Raw genomic sequence first — 23,521 nt, forward strand, 5'->3', positions numbered from 1 at the left:
CATGGGGTTCTCAATCTAAGAGGAGGGAGAGCAGGAATCGCCTCCCTATTTTGCAGATGAGGAAACTGAGGCCCGTAGAGGCTAAGTAACCTGTGTAAGATCACACAGCAGGCAGAGCTCGGATTAGAACTCCCGTCTCCTGACTCTCAGTCCCAGGTTCATTCCCCCAGGACAGGCAAAACGGAGACAAAGATGCAGAGAGAACTGTTCTACCTAAGAGAACAGGAAAGCATGTGAATTGTAACTGTTAAATTCCAAGTTGAAGTCAGGGGCCCTTGTTTCTGAGAATATTTTGAAGCTGATTCTAGACTGAACGTAAACTCTTCAGGCTGGACTTCTGCAAAGGATTTGCTTAAGTCATGGTAGCAAAACATTTCTGGCTGAAAGCCATAGAAATAGATATCAAAATCAGTCATTGAATGTTGTTTATTCTTTAGCAGAAATAAAATACCCAAAGAGAGAATTGATTTAGGCAGTCTGAACACCATGTTGTGACAAGCAGGAGCCCATAATTAATTCTCTCCCCGATCTTCATAAACCATTTGTCTTCTCTTATCAGAGGGAAACTGTTTCAGATACTCACATTTGGAGAATCTTGATTGGCTGGTAACAATAAACCAGAAGTCAAATTCCCTATCACCGGCTACAATTATATTTTCAACCAAATAGTGACACGCCAAAGTTATATTATTTATGGCATTATTGGATTTCTCTTCCTGTCTTCTCTTTATCTTTATTTTTTCCTTGAAGTGATTAACATGAAAACCATTACATTGTCTCAGACTGGGTAAATCACAGAAGTCATTTCAAATAAATATTAGTAAATAAGGTTGACAAGAAAATATGATATCTACTTCATTGTGTGGATTTCCGCCGTGCCCAGCGTTTCAGGAGACTGTAGTGCTAGAGCAAGAGTTAACAGTTCTCTTAAAATATTTATTTGTTTCAGGGTTTCAACACGATGCGAGTTCCTAATTAGGTGGCGAGATTAACACCACTGACTCATTTTGAAGATAATGGGGTTCGACAGGGAATGGAAGGAAAGGTTTGGCTGGGGGTGGCATATACTAAGCTAGGTTTCCGGGCTGGAAATCGAAAGCTGGGCACTCAGCATAAAGGATGCATCACCTAAGCACCGTGAAGACTCTTCTTGGGTGATGAAATCAGGGATACCAGAAAGAGAGGATGCCGTGAGTCTCTAACTATGGCCCCTCTGTTTACGGAAAGCCTCCTTGAAGGAAAAACCACAGATAATCAATTTAGCCAAAAGTAGACTTAATTTCTACTGGGGCATCCTCCCAAGGACTCCAGGAATCCCGATTCCTAAGACAGGTGAGTAATAATAATAGTAACTATAATAATAATCACGGTATTTGGGTAATACCTATTATATGCCAGACCTTAGGTAGATACAATGCAATCAGATAATAATAATAATAATAATGTTGGTATTTGTTAAGCGCTTACTATGTGCCGAGCACTGTTCTAAGCGCTGGGGTAGACATAGGGGAATCAGGTTGTCCCACGTGGGGCTCACAGTCTTAATCCCCATTTTACAGATGAGGGAACTGAGGCACAGAGAAGTGAAGTGACTTGCCCACAGTCACACAGCCAACAAGTGGCAGAGCTGGGATTTGAACTCATGAGCCCTGACTCCAAAGCCCGTGCTCTTTCCACTGAGCCACGCTGCTTCTCCAACGTGGTTCCTCTCCCACATGGCGGGGTCCAACTCTAACAGCGCGGGAGAACAGATATTAAATTCCTCTATTACAGTTAAGGAAACTGAAGCGCAGAGAAGCTAAATAACTTCCCCGAGGCCACAGAGCAGGCAAGAGTCAGAAGTAGAACCCTGTTCCACTGACTTCTAGGCCCTGCTGAACTTGTGTGATTGATTAGTTTGATGTGCATTAACCCTCACATTTCAGACAGGAGCTGCTTGGTGTGAGAGCGCATATTCCCTCATGACTGCTTGCAAAAAGGGAAAGGAGTATCAGAGGTAAACACATTTCCCGGTCACGTGAGGGAACATTGTTCTATATATAATGTGCATGAAATTTTCCCGTCATAGGACCTGGAAGACTTTATCTTCACTCTCTTTACCTTCTCTTTGCCTCCTCCCTAAACTGTTTTTGACACCATCCCGCCCAAGCGGGGAAAATGATTCCAGCAGACTCACACATTCACAACTGCCTGAAAGGCCAAAGTCAGAAGAAACCATGCTATGCTGAGCGGGCAGCTGAGAAGCAACCCCATTTAATTAGCAATTTCTGCACCAGCAGACTCCCTTGGGCTTTGCAAAGTGACACACTCTAGGCATCAAAGAAAACACCAAAAAGACAATGTTATCAGAGCCTTGAGTCCCTGGAAAAGGATTTTTATTTAGAAAGTTGGAAAATGTTTAGCATTCGCTGGCCTCCGGAACAGAATGTAAATTGATCTCACCCTTTTAATTTTCAGATTGGTTAGCAGAGCACTGCGAAGATAGTGAAGGAGTTAGGCCCAGAGAACTAAGTGGTTCAAAAGCCTTCCTCTGTGGAAAATAAAATTTTGGTTGAGGAAGGCTAGTTACCCAATATTCTAACAAGTTTGGGTTTGGGGTCTCAATTGCTCACTGAAGAGTGATATTGTTAATATTTGTATTTAATCTTCCAGGTTCAGAGGAGGGTCCTGCAGGTAGATTTTGGCTTAAGCAGCATGGTCAGTGGAAATAACACTGGCCTGAGAGCCAGAGGACCTGGGTTCTAATCCCAGCTCCACCACTTGCCTGCTGTGTGACCTTGGGCAAGTCAAGTAACTTCCCTGTGCCTCAGCCTTCTCAAATGCAAAATGGGGATTCAATACCTGTTCGCCCTCCTATTTAGACCGTGAGGTCCACTTGGTACAGGGACTTTGCTGGCCTGATGAACTCATATCTACCCCAGTGCTTAGAACAATGTTTATCATATACTAAGCACTTAATATCATCAAATAAAAAGTCTGCTAGGATCCAAGCTTGCAGTCAATGTCAGTATTTCCTCCCCACTTTCAGGCCTCTCCAGCCTCTACCAACCCCATCAGAAATAATGGATAGAAAGCTCAGAAGGTCAACTGAGAGATGGAAGAGAATTAATTTCCCAAACTTGCTCCACTTGTAATCAAATCAGAACTGAATATACTAATAAATAACTGATTAAACCTACAGAATCTGGTGTGATGTTGCAGACATACCAGGAATAGGACGTGCCAGCTCTAACACGTGGGGCTTGTCACGGGTTGGTGATGGGTGGGAATGTCCCTCGGGTGAATGGATCAGTCCACAGGTGTGTGGGCCCATTTGCGGGCAAGCTGAAGCATCGTGGCCTAGCAAGTAGAGCTCAGGCCTGGGAGTCATAAGGCCTGGGTTCTGGGTCGACTCAGCCACTTGACTGCTGTGCAACCTTGGGCAGGTTAATTCTTCTTTTCTAGAGAAGTGGCGTAGCTTAGGGGAAAGAGCATGGGCTTGGGAGTCGGGATGTGGGTTCTAACCCGGGCTTCGCCACATGTCAGCTGTGTGATTTTGGGCAAGTCACAACTTCTCTGTGCCTCATTTCCCCCCTTTGTAAAATGGGGATTAAGACTGTGCTTAGAACAGGGTTTGGCACATAGTAAGTGCTTAACAAATAACATCATTATTATTATAATTCTCTGTGCCTTGATTACCTCATCTGTAAAATAGGGGTCAAATATCGATTCTCCTTCCTTCTTACTGTTTACTGTGGGCCCTGCGTGGAAAAAGGACTGATCTGATTATCCTTTACCCCAGTGTGTGACACATAGTGAGTGCTTCCAAAGTACCATAACTATTTCTATTTTTCAGCTATCTCCATGCCCCACCCCTCCACACACACAGGGCAGGGGGCATATAATGGACAGAGATGGCAAAGCCGCTTCAAAAAAAATTAAGCTTCCTTCCCCCCTCTAGGCTGAAAGCTCATCGTGGGCAGGGAACATGTCTGTTAATTCTGTTGTACAGGGCTCAGCACATAGTAAGCACTCAATAAATAAGATCGATTGATTAAATCCCCAAACTGATCATTTTTAAAGAACCCGATTCCACAACTGGGGCAGAAGGAAGTGGTTTACAACAACAAAATAATGTGGAAATTTTCAGTCTTCCATGCATAGACTAGGTTAAATGGAGGAGAGAGAATATAATTATTTAATTGCTTTGATTAGTCAAGCTGAATTTCTCTGGGGTCATCTGCGATTTTCTCTGTGTTGCTTGCCTGGTCTCAGACACCAGAGGATTAATGAAAAAATTACATGTTCTATATCCTCCACGCTGGAATGCCATACAGGGGAGCCATTTCCAGTCCCTTCATCCTGAGCTCGTCCAAGGTACCAGAGAGATTCTAATTTAGACTCTGTAGAAAGAGATGGTGCCTGATCAAATTCCAAAATACCACACACAGGGATGCACGTGCTGTTACATGCATGACATCAGACATTCACTCTCACGTTATGATGAAATTAATGCCTTTTTTCGCAAGTCTCAGTTTGACCTTCCTAGAGCACTTTTCCAGAGGATACCTGACGTCCATTTGATTCAGAGCCTTTGTGTTCCTCTAAGCCCTAGTGCTGCATCTAAGCCATGGGACGTAGAGGGAGAAGCTGCTATAGGGGCCAAAGTGTTTCAAATAAGGTTTCAGTTAGAGGGGCGCTCAGTGCTGTGTCTTTACTGGAGAGATCAGCTAAATCAATCAATCCATCAGTCATATATACTGAGCACCTACTGTTTGCAGACAACTGAACTAAGCACTCTGGGAGAATACAATGTAACAGAGTTGATAGATTGTCTATTAACGCTCACGGTCTAAATAGGAGAGCGAACAGGTATTGAATCCCCATTTTACATTTGAGAAAGCTGAGGCACAGGGAAGTTAATTGACTTGCCCAAGGTCACACAGCAGGCAAATGGTGGAGCTGGGATTAGAACCCAGGTCCTCTGGCTCTCAGACCAGTGTTATTTCCACTGACCGTGCTGCTTAAGCCAAAATCCTCAACAGAGAAACTGCTCTATAAGTCAGATGTGTTACTGAAATCAGACCTAATCTTGGGCGGTATTAGTTTCTAACTTTATAATTACAAGATTTGGTCTGATTTCAGTAACACATCTGACTTCCAGAGTGGCTTAATCCATACCTTTGCACCATTTATTCACCCCTCCATCAGCCCCACAGCACTTACGTACATATCTGTAATTTATTTATTGATATTAATGTCTGTCTCCCGCCAAGACTGTAAGCTCATGTGGCAGGGAAACATGCCTACCAATTACAATATATTGTACTCTCCCAAGCTCTTGGTACAGTGTCCTGAAGAAAATTATCAAAAATATGACTGGTTGATTGAATGCCACCAATATGCCATATTTAATATCAAGTGTGGGAAAGCATTTTATATAAGAGGGCCCTGAAAAACAATCAATCCATTAGAATCAAGCCAACACATCATTAAGTGCTTAATAGAATACTTTGCACACAGTAAGTGCTCAATAAATATGACTAAATGAATGAATGAATGAATGGCCTCACCCCTTCTCAGGGTGGGTTGTGTGAAGAGAATGGTCACAGCAACAAGACGTCTTCATAGGCTATTAGAGGAAAAGGAAAAGAGATATTAGAAAACTCAAGAAAATTAGAGCCCAAATCATTCCGATAAATCTATGATGGATTATTGGAGGGAGAAGCAGCTGTTAGAAGGTCCATCCCTAATCATAATGGGGATGTCCAGGAAAGTGAACCTTCCCACAGATAATGCCAGAATCCCAATGCCACTAAGACAAAATGGTGACTTGGATGGGTCACTGCTTCAACTCAATATGGGATTTCCTACATACAAGTTGACACAATAATCTAAAAATGGCCAGATCAATACTCGACAGACAAAAATTACTTCCTGGCTCTGTTTTGGTTTTTTTGGACATGAATACTGTCCAGAACCAAGTTGGATTTGTTAAAAATAACTCGTGAATGGCTCATACTCAACTTGCTGTCTTCTATGTCCCTCTGGGAGGTGGGAGAGGGTTTCAGCTCTATTTGTGCCCCACCAGCCTTTCCCCACGGTGTATGTGTGCTTGTATTTTGTCCATTCGAGTCCTGCCATTTATATAGTGCATTGTGAAAAATAGATGCCCAATAAATACTTATGCTGCCACAGCTGATAATCATGATGAGTTTTCCCTATTGAATGTCATCCTTTTTTAGATGGCCCATTTTTCATTTCAGGACAGGGACCGTATTCTCTTCTCAACTGATGCATTGACTCACTCGGCGATCCTTTGCAATTTGTTTATCCCTGCTTCCACTGAGGGGAGTAAATTCCCAAGGGACAGGTCCTCTGCCTTCTGAATGTTTGTTATATTTATCTAGCTGCTCTTGAGCTGTAAAGGAGACAATGAATCAATGGTATTTATTGAACACTAACTGGGTGTGAACTACAGTACTAAGCGCTTGGGAGAGAACAATATAATAGGATTGGTATCCCTGTCCTCAAGGGATAGGCTATTGATGATGAGATTTTACCAATGTGTGCAAATGTGGTTGATGACCCCAATTCTTGGTCTCTGACATCTTCCACATTTGCAGTCATAGTTGATCCTTTGCTACGCTGTTGCATTTTTTATTCACAGGCCCTTTTGGCTAACTGTGTTTCTCTCTTTGGGTATTATCTCCGCTACCAGACCAACTCTCCTTTTCTAATTGTTGCATGCAGCCTGATCTGCCTCCTGTTGCTGTTTCCTGAAAATCTACAGCTTTGCCATATCAGTTGAGGTCTTTCTTCCCTGTGAACGTAAAGGATTTCTTCTATCTGCTCAATATTTCATTCATTCAATCTTATTTATTGAGCACTTACTGTGTGCAGAGCACTGTACTAAGCCCTTCGAAAGTACAAGTACCACATTTCAGATGTCATTAAAACAGCTGTTTGCGTATCCTCCTTATGCCCTTCCCAGGAAAGGTGCAACTGTATATACATTATTTTGATAAAAGCGGTCTAATAATAATCATGGTATTTGTTAAGTGCTTGCTGTGTGCCCAGCACTATTCTAAGCCCTGGGGTATACACAAGATAGACTGTAAGCTCATCGTGGGCAGTGACTGTCACTCTTTATTGCTGTATTGTACTTCCCAAAGTGCTTAGTACAGTGCTCTGCACACAGTAAGTGCTTAATAAATGTGATTGAATGAAAAAGATAATCACAGCCTCTTTTCACATGAGTCTTACAGTCTAAGTAGGAGGGATAACAAGTAATGAATTGTCATTTTACAGATGAGGAAAATGAGGCACGAAGAAGTTAAGTGACTTGCCAAAGGTCACAAAGCAGGTAAGTAGTGGAGCCAGGTTTAGAACCCAGGTCCTCTGACCTCCAGACCCAAGATCTCTTGATTAGGCCACTCTGCTTCTTACTGCATTCTAATTTATATTTTACAACCCTCTTTTGCCCATTTTATATTGAGTACTGCAGATGCATGATATAAGTAGAACCACTTTTGAAGCCCACTGTGCTAACTGTGCTAGGTCACTATAATTGCTATTTGGACCTTCGGTTGATCAAGTTCTGATGGAATGTTGGTCTACTCTCAGTCTTTCAAATGACTTACTTGCCATATTGATTCAGTTTTCTACCTTCTTGCCCATCTTTCCATCACTGGGCAGTGTACTCTATTGAACTCTATTCATCATATTTATCGAGTCCTTACTGGGTGTAGAACACTGTAGTAAGTGTTCAAGTTCCCAAGTTCAAAACATTTGGGAGAGCACAATATAACAGACATACTCCCTGCCCACATCAAGCGTACAGTCTAGAGATCATTCATCTCTGTCGCTGATGGTGGCCCTTGACTGTGAATAGATTTTGACAGGCTCCTAGTGGCCCATAACTTCAGTCTTCTTCAGACTAGTTGTCCAGGCACAATGTTTCAATGATTCCAAGACAAAGCTCCTGCTCATCATGTTTATGTCTGGGCTACCAGATCAGAGACATGCGATTCTAGTTCCTCCTGGATTAGTGTTGCAAAGAGTTTTGATGATACTTTCAGACTGGTGAGTTGATTTTTCCAAAGACAACGTTGATGAAATTATGCTTGTCACCTGACTGCTACCCTATGTGTTAAATGAGCTCATTTCACTTGACTCATTTAAGATCAAGAGTTGCTTGTGGTTCCTAAATATTAGCATAACGGGAAATTGAATTCCACATGAAAAGTTTTTTTTAAAAAAAAAAAGTTTGAGAAATACCATAGGAATCTTGGAAGAACTGCAAAGCAAAACTGTTCTTAGTCATAAAAAATAGTCTATGCTCCCATTGGAAGTAGACATAATGCTTAGAACATGTTGAGGATTCTAGCTGAATCTCTCACAGACATGGGGAACAATTCAAAGGGACAGCCTGGGAGGAGAGAGTTAGAAGAGAGCCTCATTTTCTCTTTGATAGCTTCAGCTTTGTAAGCTCCCATCCGATATTTTGGAACAAGGACACAAGTGAATCCATGCTGGACTGGGGAGCTCCACTGAACGTCCCTTAATCACAAATTGTTAATCCACTGAATGTCCCTTAATCAGTCAGGCTTTGCCTAAGACCTCATTTCCTCTTCTTCCGCTCCCTTCTGCATTGCCCTGATTTGCTCCCTTTATTCATCCCTCCCTCAGCCCCACAGCTGCATGGTGTAGTGGCTAGAGGATGTGCCTGGGAATCAGAAGGATATGGGTTCTAATCCCAGTTCTTCCACTTGTCTGCTGTGTGACCTAGACCAAGTCACTTCACTTCTCTGTGCTTCAGTTACCTCATCTCTAAAATGAGGATTGGGACTACGAGCCCCATGTGGGGCAAGGACTGTGTCCAATCCAATTTACCTATAACCACCCCAGCACTTAGTTCAGTGTCTGGCATGCAATAAGTGGTTAACGAATACCACAGTTATTACATCTGTTATTTATTCATATTAATGTCCGTCTCTGCCTCTCTACTGTAAACTCATTGCGGGCAGATAGTATTTCTACCAATGATGTTACACTGTATTCTCCCAAGCTCTTAGTAGAGTGCTCCGCACACAGTACACGCTCCAAACTCAAAAGGACCTGGGTTCTAATCCTATTTCACCACTTGTCTGCTGGGTGAACTTGGGCAAGTCACTTCACTTCTCTGTGCCTCAGTTGCCTCACGTATTAAATGGGGATTAGAACCTGATGTAAGGCATGGACTGATTCCAACCTGATTATTCATTCATTCGATCACATTTATCAAGCGCTTACTGTGTGCAGAACACTATACTAAACTCTTGGGAGAGTGCAATCTAACAGAAGCATTCCCTGGCCACCACGAGTTTACAGTCTGAGTAGCTTGCATCTACCCCAGTGCTTGGTACAGTGCCTGGAACATAGTAAGCACTTAACAAATATCACCAAATAAAAAAAAAAATACGATTGATTGATCTCTTCTGTAAAGGCTTCCATTCAAGGAAGTTCCTTGCAATAATCAACAGCAGACAGGCTGAACTCAGAATGGCGAACAAGATACCTATATATGTTTCCTTTCTTTTCATCTTCTTCCAAGAACAAAGGGGTGGAGCGGGGCCCCAGGCTAAAGCACAAACCCCTTAATGAGCTAAGGAGACCCCATTCCAGAGATGCGGACACAGTTTAATGCAGGCTCGCAGTGAATGCTGTCAGCCTACAAAACATCTGCCTTCTCATACTACATTTTACGGCAAGGAGCACAGTAGCCTGACTCGTAGTGGCCAGGTTTTTCATTTGTATTAAAGTTTTCACTCACTGGTACAGAGCTAGTCTGATTTCTTGTAAACTATTAGACAGTAGGCCCTGGCTAACTTGTGGGAGTATATTCAAAACAGTTTACTCCATTCCTGTGGGCTATTTACCCCTTATTTTCATTCTGGATCATTCTGGATAATTAGGGTAATTTTTAAGTATTTACTAAGATCTAAACCCAGAGATCTTCCTGGTGAGGGAATAATAATAATAATAGTATTTGTTAAGCACTTACTATGGGCAAAGCACCGTTCTATGCGCTGGGGAGATACAAGGTGATCAGGTTGTCCCACGGGGGGCTCACGGTGTTAATCCCCATTTTACAGATGAGGTAATTGAGGCACAGAAAAGTTAAATGACTTGCCCAAAGTCATACAGCTGACAAGGGGCGGGGCTGGGATTAGAATCCATGACCTCTGACTCCCAAATCCGGGCTCTTTCCACTGAGCCATGCTGTTTAACTAATGATGAGATTACACAATGTCCCAAATGAAGCTCACAATCTAAGAAGGAGGGAGAGAAAAGTTTTAGAGTAGGCATTTTATAGATGAGAAAACTGAGGCACCAAAAGATTTTGTGTCTTGCCCAAGGTCATGAAGACAGTCAGTAACAGAGTTGGATTTAGAATTTGGGACACGGCCTAGTGGAAAAAGCCCAGGCCTGGGAGTCGGAGCACCTGGTTACCGATCCCAGCTCTGACATCGGCCCGCTGTGTAAGCTTGGGGAAATCGCTTAACTTTTCTGTGCTTCTGTTTCCTCATCTGTAAAATGGCGACTCAACACCTGTTCTCCCACCGAGAGCCCCTCATGGGGCATGCACAATATCTGATTATCTCGGGTCTACCTCAGGCAATCAATGAATGGTATTCATTGAGCACTTACTGTGGGCAGAGCACTGTACTGTGAACATGGGAGAGGACAATACAACAGAGTTGACAGGATCAATTCTCTGCCTAGCTATCATTATTACCAGAATAATGAATAATACCAATATTATTCTGATTCTCAGTCACCTGTTCTTGTGGTACTGGTTTAGTGATGCCAATCGCATTTATTGAGCACTTACTGTGTGCAGAGCACTGTGCTAAATGCTTGGGAGAGTACAATAGAGAGGCAGCGTGGCTCAGTGGAAAGAGCCCGGGCTTGGGAGTCAGAGGTCATGGGTTCGTAAACCGACTCTGCCCCTTGTCAGCTGTGTGACTGTGGGCAAGTCACTTCACTTCTCTGTGCCTCAGTTTCCTCATCTGTAAGATGGGGGTGAAGACTGTGAGCCTCACGTGGGACAACCTCATTCCCCTGTGCCTACCCCAGCGCTTAGAACAGTGCTCTGCATGTAGTAAGCGCTTAAATACCAACATTATCATTACAATATAACAATATAGCGGGCACATTCCCTGCCCACGGTGAGCCTGTGGTCTTGAGTCACATTACAAACCCATCAATCCCTAATTTCTCCTGTAGCTGCATACGGTAAGCGCTCAATAAATACCATCGATCAATTGATTGCCTTAAACGCTTAGCCTTCGATATCTCGGCTAGAGCCATCCCGATAACTGGTCGTTATCCCTCTCGCTAGACTGACTGGAATTTGACATGCGAATGTGGTGGAATGTTAAGGATGCCTAGACCAAAATAGTAGGGCCTAAATCAGCTGCGTCTCCAATAAATCCCCCAAGGCAAAAACCTAAACAATTTCAGGGATAAAGACCTTTCAAGAAAGAAGTTTTCTATTCTCATTCCTGCCCTGGAAAAGTTGAGTGACAAACTGATTGATAATTTCAATGTCAAGTGTCTTTAGGATGGGTTGAACATGCAGTGTCACCGAGCAGAACACTTGTCTTAATCGATAAACATTAATAGCACTTATCACATGAAGACGGAGAGCCTCTTCCAAGTGAAATTTTGGAGGGCACCTAATAGACAGGATCTGCTTTCCTGGCCAAATGTAATATAGTTCACATGCGTGGATGAGATTTATATGATGGGGGAATGGATTAGCTTACGTTCTAATGGCAGCAAATGTGGCTGCTTTTAGTTGCGTTGTTGAAATATGCCTGGATGTCCATGGGGAAATTATGAAGGGCTTAAGGAATTAATGATAAGGAGTGGTGTTTGTTATTATTAATTCAGGCTTGGCATTAGGATTACAATTAAGTCTGCCCCAGCAGCACTGAATGTTCCTCGTTTGTGAGATATTATTTGGTGTTTGATGCGCAAAGTATTTCCACCCTGAGACAGATTTTCAGAAGTGCCCAATTTTTCAGCAGGCCCAGAAATCTGGAGATAATTGGGTTATTTGAAACCACAACCATTGCCATTGGTCAACCAAAGGAATTCATTTATCTTTTTCATCTCCCTCAACTCTAGTAGCGGCACGGCCTAGTGGAAAGAGCACAGGCCTGGGAGTCAGAAAACCTGGGTTCCTATCCCTGCTCCGCCACTTGTCGGCTACGTGACCTTGGGTGAGTCACAAATTCCCTGTGCCTCGGGTTCCTCATCTGTAAAGCGGGGATTAAATTCTACTCCCTCCTATCTAGACTGTGAGCCCCATGAGATACAGGGACTGTGTCCAACCTGATAACTCTGTATCTGCTCCAGCCCTCGGAATGGTGTTTTGCACATAGTAAGTGCTTAACAAATACCGTTAAAAAAACAAGCAAACCCTCTCCTAAATTCTGTAATCTTACAATTTGTGTACATGCTAATTTAACTAAGTCAACTCCTCTTTCACAGTCTTCCACTTTTCACTGCTATTTCCCTCCACCCTGTCCCTCGGCATCTCTGTGGAAAACATGACCTCTTTCTGGACAGTTGCTAACATTTTTCCTCCTCCTTTGCTTTCTGCTGTTCACTGCAGGCCCAAGGGGCTGCTTAATTTCCCTATACGTTCCCTATCTGCCCTCCCCTCTGCATCACATAAGTACTTGTCTGTGTACCCCTCACACACTTTATTATTCACCTCAGCTCTACAGCATTTATAAACATATCCTTCTATTCTATTTATCCTATCTCTACTCCATTTGAACTTTGTCTTCCCCCTGACTTTCCTGTCACTGCAGACAATACCACCATCATTCCTGTCTCACAAGCCCGCAACCTTGGAGACGGCGTGGTCTAGTGGATAATAATAATAATAATATTAATGTTGGTATTTGTTAAGCGCTTACGATGTGCCCAGCGCTGTTCTAAGCGCTGGGGTAGATACAGGGTAATCAGGTTGTCCCACGTGAGGCTCACAGTCTTCATCCCCATTTTCCAGATGAGGGAACTGAGGCACCGAGAAGTGAAGTGACTTGCCCACAGTCACACAGCTGACAAGTGGTGGGGCCAGGATAGAGCACGGGCCTAGGAGTCAGAAGGACCTGAGTTCTATTCCCGTCTCTGCCGCTTGTCTGCCGTGAGGCCTCGGGCAAGTCACTTTACTTTTCTGTGCCTCAGTTCCCTCATCTGGAAAATGGGGATTCAGAGTGCGTACCACATGTGGGACAGGGACTGTGTCCAACCTAACTGGGTCAGCCTTTAGAATATTGCATGGCACTCAGTAAGTGCTTAACAAGTACCATAATTATTATTGTCATCCTCCTCCACCCATCTTCCTCACTCAACTCACATATTCTGTCTGTCGCTAAATCCTTTTGTCTTTACCTTCACCACACTGCTAAAATCTGCCCTTTCTTCTCCATCCAAAGTGCTATCACTCATCCACCTATGCAGGCTGGATTACTGCATCAGCCTCCTTTCTGACCTCCCTGCCTCCTGTTTCTCCCCACTCCAGTCCATACTTTACTCTGCTAGCGGGATGATTTTTCTACCAAGACATTCAGTCCGTGTTTCTCCACTCCTTCGGAACCTTCAAGGGTTGCCGTCCACCTCCGCATCAACCAAATTCCTTTCCGTCGGTTATAAAGCGATCGATCACCTTGCCCGCACGGGCCTGGGAGTCAGAGGTCATGGGTTCGAATCCCAGCTCAGCCACTTGTCGGATGTGTGACTTTGGGCAAGTCACTTAACTTCTCTGTGCCACAGTTACCTCATCTGTAAAGACTGTGAGCCCCACGCCGGACAACCTGATCACCTTGTATCCTCCCCAGTGCTTAGAACAGTGCTTTGCACATAATAAGCACTTAAACGCCGCCATCATCATCATTATCTTACCTCCCCGCTTTCCTACTACAACCCAAACGGCACACTTCGCTTCTCTAATGCCAACCTACTCACTGTATCTTCCTTCATCTCACCCATCTTGCTGCTAATCTCCTGCCCATGCCCTGCCTCTGTCCTGGAACGCCCTCCCTCTTCATATCTGAGAGACCATCACTCTCCCCACCATCAAAGTCTTATCGAAAGCATAGCTCCTCCGAGAGGCCTTCCCTGACTAGGCCCTCTTGACCAACTCGTGCTCTATCCCTCAGATTGCGAGTCCCTCGAATGACAGAGACTAAGGATATCCAGATGGGAATTAGACCTTCCCCGCACACAGTACTGATCTCTGCACACAGTAAGCCCTTAATAAAGATGATTGCCACTGCTACTAAAGAGCTTTGGTATAACTTTGGAAAGCCCCAGAGGGAAAGTGAGAGAAATCCAGTTGGTGAACACCCTGAGTATTCCTGAGTGATTTGTTCACATCCCAAAGGACCAGAGTTTGGGCCCTGGTGGAAATCCCATAGGGATAACAACAGTAATGAGATCTGTTAAGTGCTTACTGCCTTCTAGACTGTGAGTCGATATGGAGAGGGAATGTGTCTGTTAATTGTTGCATTGTCCTCTCCCGAGCACTTAGCACAGTGCTATGTACACAGTTGGTGCTCACTAAATACAACTGAATGAATGAATGGAAGATCAGCTCAAACACAGTTCTTGCCCTTCATGTGGCTCAAAGTTTAAGGGACAGGGAGCACAAGTATTGAATCTCCATTTTTCTATCAACAAATTAATCGATGGCATTTAATGAGTTCTTAGTGTGCGCACAACACTGTACTAAGAGCTTGGAGAGTACAGTATAATGGAGTTAGTAGACATGCTCCCTGTCCACAAAGAGCTTACAGTCTAGAGGGGGAGATAAACATTAAAATAAATTATGGTTATGTACTTAAGTGCTGTGGAGCTGAATAAGTCCTGTGAAAGTGAGGGGCAGAGACATTAAATGTCTTGCCCAAGGTTCTACAGAAGGCAAATGGCAGAGCAAGGATTAGAACCCTGGTCCTCAAACTCCCAGTTCATGGCTCGTTTAGTCCCTGAGCCGCAAGCCAGATTGGCGACGGGAGGCTGGGACAAGAGGTCCTGTCCCCCATCCTCTGCCCCTTAATGGCCAATGTAGTTTTGAGGGCATACTAGGTTTTCGGGTCCACAGGAAGTCCTGCTAACCTACTGCTTGACACAATCAATTTAGGAATGGAGAAAGGATTGAATATTCTCCTCTCACCTAGAGGGCAGCAATACTGGCAACTAGACTTTAATAATAATTGGGGTATCCGTGAAGCACTTACTATGTGCCGGGCACCGTACTAAGCGCTGGGGTGGATACGAGCCAATTAGGTTGGACACAGTCCCTGTGCCATGTGGGGCTCACAGCCTCAATCCCCAGTTTACAGATGAGGTAACCGAGGCCCAGACAAGTGAAGTGACTTCACCAAAGTCACACAGCGGACAAGTGGCAGAGGTGGGATTAGAACTCATGACATTCTGACTCCCAGACCCGTGCTCTGTCCACCATGCCATGCTGCTTCCCGAATTTAATTTGTTCAAATCTCCCTCTGAGTGAGAGGGCATAGGACCATTGAGCTCTGTAATAATATAATTATAATTGTGGGGTGTTTTTTAATGATATTTGTAAATAACTTACTGTGTGTCAAGCTATTCAAAGCACCGGGGTAGACACAGAATTTAGACCGTAAGCTTCTTGTGTGTAGGGAATATGTTGGCTATATTTTTGTCTATACCCTCCAAAGTGCTTAGTACAGTACTCTGCACGCAGTAAGCACATAAATACAATCGACTGATACAGTCAGGTCAGACGCAGTCCCTGTCCTCCATGGGGCTGACAATTTAAGTGGGAGGCAGAACAGGTATTAAATCAAATAATAATAATAATCATGATATTTAACTAAGCACTGTGTGTCCAGCACTGGGGTAGAAACAAGATAATCAGATCCCAAATGGGGCTCCCTGTAATTAGGAGGGAGAACAGGCATTGAATCCCCAGTTAAAGAAACTGAGGCACAGAGTTAAGGACACCCAGCAGGACAGGGGTAGAGCCAGAATTAGAACCCAGGTCCTCTGACTACCCAGCCCATGCTCTTTCCACTAGGCCATGGTACTTCTCCCTTAGGTGTGATTAGTGCAGGATGGGTTGGAGAGGAAGGGGAGAGCAGGGAGAAGTTCCTTCCCGGATGCTATGCTTCTGTGCTGTCCTATACGTTTGGCCTCCCAAGAGCAATAGAAAAGTCTGGCACAGACTATGCTATAGAGGGTACTATACATTCTATAGGGCAACCTACATAGCTCAGTTCTCCATATCGGGGGCTCAGCTGAGCACATCTTAAAACGTGACAGGTGACACCCCTCTCTCAATCTCCAACGAGCAGGAAGGCCATACCAGATAATGGTTAGAGCATTCCCTGAGACCGGGAGGACAGGAGGCTCTTTTCTCTTCCGTGCCTGGATGTGTGTCAAGAGTGCCCACTGGAAACAGGAAGCCATTTGCCGTTCTAGTGTCCTTCCATCCCAGGCAGTGAGGAGGGCGGAGGAGGGCACGCTACTGCGACTTTGGCAGAGATGATCTGCAAAACCTCTGCTCCAGAATCCACTCAAATTCACCTCCACCCACACCCCTCCTCCAGGTCGAACTTGGGCCAGGAGAAGGATGTTTTCAGAAGTGATAAAGTGCCACATGCATTATTAGTCACCAGCTGGGTACCCATTAGATCCAAACTTTAGGAGTTTTTCAAACTCTCCTTCCTGAAGATGAAAGGAACCGTGATCGTTCTTTTTTTTTCCTCCTCCTTCTTGTGCTCAGTGGAGATAAAATGCAAAATCCAGGATGAAAGGTGCAAGTGCAAATCTTATTTTATATATATTTATATTTTTTATATAAAAACTGAATAATATAGCAAATTTCAACATGAAACTATATAATAAGATTGGCGCGTTGCACTCTTCATCCCGGATTTTGCATTTTATCTCCACTAAGCATGGGGCGGGGGAAAAGAAAGAGAAAGAAATATCGTCATTCCTTTAATCTACAGACGAAAAGGAGCCAGTTTTGCATCTGAAAATCAGCTCGTTATTGATCCGGCCCATGTTAATATTCATGAAGCTCTATCGCAAGGCTGGAGATTTTAACACAGTGGCCCCCACACTCTAAATCAATTCCCATTGATTTCAATCGGCTTCTTGCATCCAACCATCGACCTTGCCGCCCCCCCACCCTCTTGAAAACTTGCTCTCAAGGTCCTTTGAAACACTCTAGCGGTATAATGAACTGAGGAAGATCACACTTTCCTGGGCTACTGTATTTCTTTACATCAGTTTGATTTTGGGGGCGAAAGAGCGAGATTAGGGGAGACCGGAACGGCTCCTTGTTAAGTATCCGCCCGGTGAGCAACCGTTTCTCATGAGCCGATGGAGCAGAGACGTTGCTGGAGACGTTATGTCAGTGTACAAAAACCGACGGGGTACCGAGGTGCGGTGACAGGGAGGGTGAGGGGTAAGAACCAGGAAGTCACCCTGCAGCCTGGCCCCGGCTCTTCCTGGGGCAAAGATTTGTGATCGTAACGGGCCTGGTTGGGGTCACCGGATTTTGAAAGGATACTGATTAACTGGAGAGGATTCAGAGAAGACTGGCAAAACAGACTTTGGGGGTGGCAATGGGTCTTCAGAGGAAATGTAAAAGTGATTGGGATTGTTTAGCTCAGAGGAGGGAAGGTTAAGAGGTGGCTAAATTACTGTCTTCAAGTAAGAAAAGGGTTTTTATGGGGAGGATAGGTCCAGTTGGTTTCAGTGAACACAGAGAACTTAAGAGGAAATGGGCTTAAATTAAAGCAGGAGAGACTACTTGGGTGATAAAATCCTGGCGCAGTCTCCCACTGGGGAGTTACAGGCGGCGGGGAAGGAGGGTGTCTGGGAGAGGAAACTGTGAATTCACCAACCTCAGAGAACTTGTAAGAAAATGTGCTGCTTTTTTTTTTTTTTTCCAATTGCATCATTCACCTGCCTGGATGCAGGGCACTGGACCCTATGACTTCTTGGGGCCAATTCCACTAGGCATAAAGGGGCCTCTGTTGAAACTATGAAAAAGATGATTCTCCCATTGTCTTCTGCTTCTAACAGATTCAGCGCAGACCAGTTCTTGGAACTTCTAAGATTCTCAATCTGGGGTCTGGAACCTCTTAAAATAAACACAACAAAGACGACTGCAAATGAGCACAGGGAAGGGAAGCTGAGAAATTCAGCCGAGGCTGATGGGGTGGTGATCTGACTTTGCTGTGTAAATTGCAATTCAGGTTAATTTTTTTAGATTTGGAAAAGCATGTTCGAGACGCAACATTTCTTTTTTACTTTCATTATGTGACTAATGAAAGCATTTTGCCCTGTGTAAGAGAGAAATGCTCAAATGCTTAGCCTTAAGATAGCATTAGTTTCTAATTACACCCCAAGGACTGAGATTTATAATTGATCATGCTAAAGCTCGCAAGCCCTAGTCCAAAGGTACGATTTGACTTTCATTTCGGAACAGGCTGAAGGAAAAACTCGAGGAACCCCTGGGGCTTTCCATTTTTGGCTCTCTCCCAGTCTTTTCAAACGCCTCTCCAATCAGCCTCGGTTTGAGGACGGAGTCTTCAAGCCCCCTGTCCCAGCCTTCAAGACCCTTTAATCCCCTCTTTTATAGCTGAGCCAAACACAAACAGAACGGGACACCGCCATCCACCCGGGCTGGGCCTAGGTAGCCCCTGATTTCCACAGGAGAAACTCCTGCCTCGATGCATAGTTGAGCGATTAGCAGATCTGTCCACTGTCTAAACTCACGATCTCCATCATTAGTGAGAGGGCATAATAATAATGATGATGATATTTGTTGAGCACTTACTATGTGCCAGCCACTGTACTAAGCGCTTGGGTGGATGCGAGCAAATCAGGTTGGACGCAGTTCCTTTCCCACGTGGGGCACAGAATCTCCATCCCAATTTTACAGAAGAGGGAGCTGAGGCCCAGAGAACTGAAGTGACTTGCCCAAGGTCAAACAGCAGACAAGTCTAGAAGCAGCGTGGCTCAGTGGAAAGAGCCTGGGCTTTGGAGTCAGAGGTCATGAGTTCGAATCCCAGCTCTGCCACTTGTCGGCTGTGTGACTGTGGGCAAGTCACTTCACTTCTCTGTGCCTCAGTTACCTCATCTGTAAAATGGGGATGAAGACTGTGAGCCCCACGTGGGACAATCTGATTCCCCTGTGTCTACCCCATCGCTTAGAACAGTGCTCTGCACATAGTAAGCGCTTAACAAATACCAACATTATTAAGTCGCAGAGCTGGGATTAGAACCCATGACCTTCTGACTCCCAGGCCCGTGCTCTATCCACGAAGCAGTGTGGCTCAGTGGAAAGAGCACAGGGTAGGGAGTCAGAGATCATGGGTCCAAATCCCGGCTCCGCCGCTTGTCAGCTGTGTGACTTGGGGCAAGTCATTTAACTTCTCTGTGCCTCAGTTACCTCATCTGCAAAATGGGGATTAAGACCGTGAGCCCCATTTGGGAAAACCTGATCACCTTGCATCCCTCCAGTGCTTAGAACAGTGCTTTGCACATAGTAAGCACTTAACAAATGCCAACATTATTATTATTACGCCATGCTGATTCTCTAAGGAAAGTTATTCCTTCCTGCTGCCGCTTGAGCAATCCAGATCACCTCCTCTATTCTCACCCCTCTTCCTTCTTGTCTTGCTTCCCTTTCTCCTGCTGCTTTCACTTATTTCCTTTTCCACTTGGTTCAGTAACTCCATTATTCAATTCCAAAAACATTTTTGGAAGCACAGTTGGTTTACAAGAGGCCCTCCTGCCTCAAGAGGTGAAACAATGTACTTTCTGGGGCCTGGATTTAGAAACCTCTGGGGTCCGGTAGTTTAGTTTGGAGAAACACTTAAGCGTTTCTGGCATTCCCCGCACGTTCCCTAGACTCCCCTGACCTACTGAACCTAGAAAATACTGTTGGACATAGGATAGGATCTGCCTTCTTGCACAAAATTTCAGGTATTTCATTCCAATTGAGCCAGAGGTCTCGGGGCAGCATTTTTTCCTGTTATTTGCAACTGCAGCATTGGGTCCCAGCAGGCATTTAGAAAGTGTAAGTTGGGCAGGGATGCAAAAGAATGCTAGGGAAAGGTCACCTGCATAGTGGAACCATGGAACAGAGAAACCAGCCTGGCCTAGTGGAGAGATCACGGGAACCCAGGAGTCAGGGGAGCTGGGTTTTAATCCCGACCCCGCCACTTGCCTCCTGAATGACCTTGGGCAAGTCACTTTTCTTCTCTGTACGTCAGTTTTCTCATCTATAAAATGGGGATTCAATACCTGTTGCCTTAGACTGTGAGCCCCATGTGGGACAAGAACTGTGTTTGACCTGAATATCTTGGATAATAATAATAATGATGATTACATTATTTTTTAATAGCTTATTATGTGCTAAGCACTGTTCTAAGTACTGCTGCAGTTTGGCTCAGTGAAAAGAGTGTGGGCTTCGGAATCAGAGGTCATGGGTTCGACTCCCGGCTGTGCCACTTGTCAGCTGTGTGACTGTGGGCAAGTCACTTAACTTCTCTGTGCCTCAGTTACCTCATCTGTAAAAGGGGGATTATCTGTGAGCCTCACGTGGGACAAACTGATTACCCTGTATCTGCCCCAGGGCTTAGAACAGTGCTCTGCACATAGTAAGCGCTTAACAAATAACATTATTATTTTTATTATTATAGATACAGGGTAATCAGGTTGTCCCTCATGGGGCTCACAGCTTTAATTCCCATTTCACAGATAAGGTAACAGGCACAGAGATGTTAAGTGGTCAGGAGGTCCTCTGACTCATTCATTCATTCAATAGTATTTATTGAGCACTTACTATGTGCAGAGCACTGTACTAAACACTTGGAATGGACGGTTCAGCAACAGATAGAGACAATCCTGGTCCAATGACGGGCTCGCAGTCTAAACGGGGGAGACAGACAGCAAAGCAAAACAGAACAAAACAAAAACATCATCAAGATAATCCCTGCCCTGCTCCAGCGCTCAGTTCAGTGCTTGGCAAATGGTACCAAGTGTTTAACAAATATCAAAATTATTATAATTATTAATCATTATTAGGACTTTAACCTCTGAGATTTCCACCAGGGCCCAAACTCTTGGGGATTTGGGATTTGAACAAATCACTCAGGAATAAACAGGGTGCTCTCCAGCTGGATTTCTCTCCTTTTCCCCCATGGAGCTTTCCAAAGCTAACTCAAAGCTCTTTAATAGCAGTGGCAATAGTATTTATTAAGCACTTACTGTGTGCAGAACTCAGTACTAAGCGCTGGGAGAGAATACAGAGGTGTCGGTCCTAGTTCCTCTGGAGGCTCAAAAATCTAAGCATTCTTTAGCAGAAAGTGAAATATTAATATGGTTGGCCCCTTGGGGCAAGCCAAAGCTCACAAGGAAAAGTCAGGAATCACTCCACATTCATTTGCCTGCTACGTGCCTGGGGACAAATCACTTGATTTATTTGTGCCTCAGTTTCCTCATCTGTCAAATGGGGATAAACTACTTCGTTCTGCCACCCAGTCAGTAGTCCGGTCACAAGGACTAGATCAGTGCATCAAACCAAGTAGATGATCAATAACTGCTATTTCTACTACAATGACAGTGGCATTAAACATCGCTCTCTGTTGTTGCAGCCAGACTTTGCTTCAGCCCTGTGTGTGTGTGGGGGTGTTCTTGTTGTGTGTTCTTGTCTGTCTACCTCCTGAACCGATGTTTTCCCTTTCAATGAGCTCTTTCCTGTCTCCCAGTGGCCATCTCCTATCTCCCTCACAATCAGGGGAGGCCAGACATGGCTCTGATGAATGGGAGGAAGACTCTGTAATTAACTTGATCCCTGGCTGTTTACACAAACACTTAAAAATACACCGACAGCCATAAAGTCAAATTCTACTTTCTAATGAAAAAGTAATTAAACATGGGGAGGAGGTGGTAAAGGAGTCACAAGTTAACTAATAAAAGCAGTCGATGTTGCTAACCAAAAACTGAAGCAGGGAAAAAAAAAAAATCTTATGTGATGAAGCGCCAAAGACTGATTTGGAGCATTTCAAACAATAACAGCGCTTCAAACAAGGTGGAGGGCAAAATGTGCATAATCTCCACTGGCCAAACAGTATTGTTTGTGTAAGCCTCCAAAATCAAGCGGCCAGGTAACAGTCAAAACACAAACAGTTGAGGTGTACCGGGGGAAATCATGAAAATAAATCCCATCCAAATATTCACCCGAACAAACACTCACACCCACTCTCCGTGTGCACTTCTATAATTGGTCCAAGCAAGTTACATGAAAGCAAGCTGCCTTAACACTTGCTGTTCACAGTCAAGGCCAAATTTTCCTTCTAATCTTAACTTGACCCCCTTTCATATGTATTTATTTTTTAAGGTAATTGTGAACCACTTACTATATGTCAGGCACTGTACTAAGTCCTGGAGTGGATATAAGGTAATCATGTTGGACACAGTCCATGCGGCTCACAGTCTTAATCCCCATTTTACAGAGGAGGTAAATGAGGCACAGAGAACTGATGAGACTTGCCCCAGGTCACAGAGCAGACAAGTGGTAGAGCAGGGATTAGAACCCATATCCTTCTCATTCCCAAGCTCGTGCTCTATCCACTAGGACGCTCTGCTTATCTTTATGGATAAAATACTGTGGTCCAAAATAGCTGAGAGAATTAGAGAATAGTATTGAAGGGGGGCCATCAGAGTGAAATCATGATTCTTCAGTCATGGTGACTGTAATGTATTCCATTTTTCTCGGAGTATCTTTGCTCACCTCCATCCACAGCCTAAAAAGTAGTTCCCTTCATGTCTTTCCTCCCCTCTTTCAGGAGACTGTTCGAGAAGCAGCGTGGCTCAGTGGAAAGAGCACGGGCTTTGGAGTCAGAGGTCATGGGTTCCAATCCTGTCTCTGCCACTTGTCAGCTGTGTGACTGTGGGCAAGTCACTTCACTTCTCTGCGCCTCAGTTACCTCATCTGTAAAATGGGGATTAAGACTGTGAGCCCCACGTGGGACGACCTGATTCCCCTCTGTCTACCCCAGCGCTTAGAACAGTGCTCGGCACATAGTAAGCGCTTAACAAATACCAACAGTATTATTATTATTATTATTACAGATATGCAACTGAGTGACACCCACAGAGAAAACAAAGTGTACAATATAATAAATATGCAGCGACAGATCTGTTCTGAGTTATTTTCTCAAGTCATGGAATAAGTATGACTCACAAGTGTTACCCACAGGGACACAGGGTGGTGCGAGTCTATTTTAATCTCTCTTCGCTCATCTTCCAGCGTTGGTTTCCCCGCCCCTCCCCCCCCCAACCCCTCATCTTTTTAATGAATTAAAATCCTAAGGGAGTTCTTCCAGTCAGACATGTTTTGGGAATCCTCTTATGAGGTCCTGATGGGACAGGACAAAACAGGGCTGGCCCCTCCTCCTTGCAGAAAAACTTG

The sequence above is a fragment of the Ornithorhynchus anatinus genome, chromosome 8, assembly GCF_004115215.2.
Source record: "Ornithorhynchus anatinus isolate Pmale09 chromosome 8, mOrnAna1.pri.v4, whole genome shotgun sequence".
Classification (NCBI taxonomy): Eukaryota; Metazoa; Chordata; class Mammalia; order Monotremata; family Ornithorhynchidae; genus Ornithorhynchus; species Ornithorhynchus anatinus.